The following is a 4,832-nucleotide window of genomic DNA, read 5'->3' as shown; positions in this document are numbered from 1 at the left end:
TGGTAAATATGTATTATAGTTTTACTTTCGTTAAGTTGCAGTTAGTGGAGACATTTTGAAAAATAAAAGACAGGAAGTGGAGCTTAAACAGAATCCCTCTGTGATGTCATCAATGTGCGACGTGCCACTGGAAACACAGAGACAGTTTACACTTAACTGACACTTTTCTGACAGTTTAAATGACAAAATAAAGGTGTTGTATGGTATTATTGTTGGGTCATTTATATGGATTCTGGCTCTTGTTTACAGTCTGGTTGCTAGGTAACAGTTGTGGAATTACCTCTACCTGTGTCATGTTTGCTGCTCATGTCCTAACAGGAAGTACAATTATAAACTTTAAAAAAATGGTCAAAATGGGGAGAAATAGTCAAAACTGTTTAGTAAAACCTGAAATATAATTGTGTTCACTGCGTTTGAGTGAAATGTGTAGTTTAATCTGTCACGGAGACTTTAAGTAGATGATTGAATAAGAAAGGAATTTGCTTTTAGTTCAAGTTTAGAAGCTCAAAGTTGCAGCTCAAACGTGGTTAACAACTGTGAACATGAGACTGCAGACTGAATTATGGATGACACAAGGACTCAGGTTTACAGAGTTTCTCAGGTGCTTTGAACACAACGTGTGCGACTATTGTAGGCTCTAAAATATATGATATTCATATCTCTACATTGCAATAACACAGGTCTTTCACAAGATTTATGTTTCTCACTGAGCCTAGAGTTTTGTGACTATAGAGGTGGATAATATATCACCTGATCCATCATTTTGTGACTGTTGTTTTGACAATATGCTAAGTTTGAATTGTTATTTGAATTATTATTATGTGCTATAAATTATGTCAAATAGTTGTGAACATCAATCGAGGGTTTAATATTTAATTTTGCACATTTCTGCACAGTTCTTTCACCTTTGAATCCTTAACTAACACATTTAAAGACAGGTTTTAGCACATTTATACTGGATTGCCAAAATATCTTCTGAATATCGTAAATTAGATCATAAAAAAATAATTTATTCAATGTTTCCCACTCTTTGTGACCTAAAAATACAGCTCTAAAAATGGTTATAAATCATAATTTCTCTGTGTATTTCTTGTTTTTGTATTTTTTTTGTATTTATTTGACTTGCTTTTTTTTTTTTAACATGAAAACTGTTGCAATAACGTTATCAAGATTATGTTTTTTTCCCTCACATCATAGCAATATCATAAAACATGTACAATGAGTCACTGCTGAGGCCGAAGTGAGACATTTCACGCCCGAAAATGTGACAAAACGGTTCAATTAAAAAGAACACAACGCGACAGCATAATCTCTGGTAACGAGGCGCACATCATTCACACGCTCTTCCTGTCCAGGCGCTAACTGCTTTTTTAAAGTGTGACAAAACAGTTTATTTCAATTCTCCGGACGCCAAATTGAGTCAAAAGCAGCACATTCAAAAACAAGCGTCTCCGTTTGACACTTCACCTCAATCAAATGTTCTTTTGGTTTTGTTTTGCAGGTGAAGTGTGGCGTTCGCTGCATGTCTCGCCCGCCTCTTCGGCCTCATCCTGGAGTTCAGGAGGTTCATGGTGAAACAAGAAGAAGAAAAAGAATGACACAGTGATCTAGTTTGTAGACGGTCAAGCAAATTATTATGCTGATATTTTCTTTTCCAGGTTCTTAAAACGGGTCATTTATGATTCGTATATATAAATATGTCAATCATAAATTAATCCCTTTATGACGACGCAATAGTCCCTTTAAGACGACGAATAAACGAAGTTTATTTTTAGGTTTATAATTTCACTTCCTGTTTGTAATTGATCACATCCCACTAGGTAATTACCCAGCAAACACTGGGCAAAAACTCATCAAACGTCATGAGTGCAACTTTATTTTGGTTGAATTAATGTTTAGAGAGTCAAAAAAGTTGTTTCTTTGTGTAGATTCTGCATAAACTTTGACTGGAATGAGTGTCCCTAGAGTGATGTCACTTCCTGTCATTTTTGTCAGATTTTTCAAACTTTTCTCCACAAATACTGGCTCAATTGGTGTAAAACTATAATTTATATGTACAACAGGTATAAATGCACTTAATGAAGTCAAAATTTGTAAAAACCTGTTATAGGCACTTAAAGTCTCATTGGGTCAGATCAGCTTAGAACTTGCTATTTAGTTTTTAATTCATAGTGATGATATAGTGCTTAAATAATAGATAATTTACTCAAAACCAAATAATCTTAGTCCTACAATGACTGAACGGATCGATTTAGACGCGCGTTTTGTAATTTACGCGAGACACTGCAGGCAAAACCCTTTTATTTATTTTGTTTTGTTTTTTGGGTCAGTTTGCTCTCTCAACATCTAAGTTTTCAGCTGGAAACAACAGCAGCCTCCAGTCCACTCCTAAAAGTGCTTTATTGTTTCGTTTAATCTTCATCTATAGATTTCTCCTGGACATTGCAACTTCAAAGGCTGTTTTCTCAAAAAGCACTTTTCTCACGCAAAGACATAAAGATCGGGCCTTAAAGCAGCACCTACACACACCAAACTTTACACTCTCATATTTAACAAGGTTTTCACTGGACGTGCCGAAGGATTTGTCCATATCTAATTCAATGGCTGATTTATTTAAGTTTTAGCTCCAACATAATTAGGCGGAATTTGAATCTGTGAGCTCCGTTTTACTCAAATAATGAAGAAATCAAACATTTTAATTTTTTTGTGTGTCACACTAAATGGAAATGTGTGTATGAAAACATTACGTGATGAAATAATAATAACACATGTTTCCGTGCTTTTCTGTAATGACAAAAGTCATTTTAAGAATCTTTCCTGTTGGCCTGCAGCGTCTCGTCGTAAACGTGTAGTTTGTAGCTTTAGTGGTGAGAGAATGTTACTGTTGTATCGCATCGTGTCATTTTTGAAGTAAATTAAGTCTTATTTATTATTAAAATGTTATATGTTCTTTGCAAAAACCTTTAGAAGTGCGTGTGGAGGGTCTAAGCCTGTCGTGTACTGTGGCTGTGTCTTAAAGTCTTAACGTGCCCTCTTCATGTCCGACGACTCATTGAACTAAATTGCAGTTAAGATAAATATAGTTTGAATTTGCTAAAAATTTTAAAAATGTCATCACAGAAAACTCATCAAAAGTCTTTTTTTTTTTATTTGACAAATGAAAATATATGACAGCAACTTTATTTTGGTTGAATTAATGTTTAGAGAGTCAAAAAATATGTTTCTTAGTGTAAATTCTGCATAAACTTTGACTGGAACGAGTCATGTCCCTGGTGTGATGTCACTTCCTGTAATTTTCTACAGATTTTTCAACGTTTTCTCCACAAAAAACTGCTCGATTGGTGTAAAACTATAATTTATTTGTACAACAGGTATAAACACACCAAATAAAGTCAAAATTAGAAAATGGTAAAAACCTGTCATAGGCACTTTAAGTCTCATTGGGTCAGATCCGCACAATATTAACATAAAGGAACTAAACCAGGACGAAACAAGGCCAAAACACAACTAATTAAGAAAAGTCTTAACTTATAACTTTTATTTACTTACACAATCTATGGTTAAAGGGCTGAGAAATGAGTTTGAGGTGTGTGAAATGCTGCGTTTTGTCTGTGCGTACACCTTTAGTAAGAATAAATGCATAAATAAGACCCCAGTCCTGTCCAGAAGCTCCGCCCTCTGCATGTTGTGAGCGAGTGTAGTTACAAACCCGCGCAAACTTACATAAATGAGACCCAAACCACATCTTAGCCTGGGTTAATTGTGTGTAAAATCAAGACTGGAATTGGAAATGAGCCGTAAATAGTAAAAACTGGAGCATTGGACCCCGACCCGAGCTGCTTTAAACTAAAACAGGACAAAGAAACGGCATAAAGTTCAAATAAATATCCCTTAATATCTTAAATATCTTGACCACATCTTACTTTAGGCAACTACCTCCATTTTCCACATTCTGAGCTTTATAAATATACGGAAATACATGAGCCATATGTTTGCTGACTCTGGGACGCTTTCCTTAAATGAGTGTTTGTTTTTTAAAGAGTCGTTTAGGCACTTTACCCTTTGACCTTAAATGAGCTGGTTTAAAACAGAAACATGTTGTGAGGTGTAATATTCTGGTTTGTAAAGCACGAGGCAACTGACTGTTCACAAATGTTACGCTGCAATAAACCTACAATTTCTGCAAACAAATACTGTAAATTTTGAGATTTCTTGTAGTTTTGATGTTGGTGATGTTTTTTGGGGATTTTTTCTGCTTGTGGTCCATAAAAAATACACATTTGTTTCGATATAAATATATATAAATGGATAATATTACAATAATTATTTTGGAGGTATACAACATTTTAATATTGATGAACTATAAAAACTATAATAAAAACTAAAACAATTATTATCTGCATAAAAATAAAACATGAAACTCGTTCAAACACGTATATAAAGTGACATTTCTGTACTTTCTGTACTGTATGTGATGACTTTTATTCACTTTTCCTGTGATACTTGAACCTCAACACATCCACAGCCTCATTTGAGCACAATTCGAACAGATCGCCATGGAGATTACACACAAACACATCAACATAGTCATTTCTGTCAATACGGCCCTCCTCTAATTAATAACACAAATACCCATCTGGAATGTGTTTTAAAACGTTACAAACTTTTTTGATGACTCCAGGACAAAAGAGGGATTTTTTCACTCATCACCAGTTGAACAACAAGACAGTGTTATGTTTTAATCGACTTTAATCTACTTTTAGTGCAGTTCAGATCTGATTCCTGATGCATTTGCCGTTATATGACAGGGCAGGACATGCAGAAAGGGGGCG

The 4,832-nt window shown here is 34.7% G+C and overlaps 1 protein-coding gene across 2 annotated transcripts in view; it reads left to right on the top strand.

The window, feature by feature from the left end:
- Positions 1-3,720, top strand: part of micu3b (mitochondrial calcium uptake family, member 3b) — a 36,365-nt gene extending 32,645 nt beyond the window's left edge. For both annotated transcript variants that reach the window (XM_072439895.1, XM_072439894.1), the window contains one exon: positions 1,502-3,720. The gene's annotated coding sequence lies outside the window, so the exon portion shown is untranslated. The remainder of the gene's footprint in view (positions 1-1,501) is intronic.
- Positions 3,721-4,832: the final 1,112 nt, after the last annotated feature.

This window comes from Eucyclogobius newberryi, unplaced genomic scaffold, assembly GCF_026437365.1.
Source record: "Eucyclogobius newberryi isolate DKJ021-1_F unplaced genomic scaffold, fEucNew1.0.hap1 SCAF_11, whole genome shotgun sequence".
In the NCBI taxonomy this organism is placed as follows: domain Eukaryota; kingdom Metazoa; phylum Chordata; class Actinopteri; order Gobiiformes; family Gobiidae; genus Eucyclogobius; species Eucyclogobius newberryi.
The sequence above is the reverse complement of the archived record's forward strand: the minus strand, read 5'-3'. Positions and strand labels throughout refer to the sequence as shown.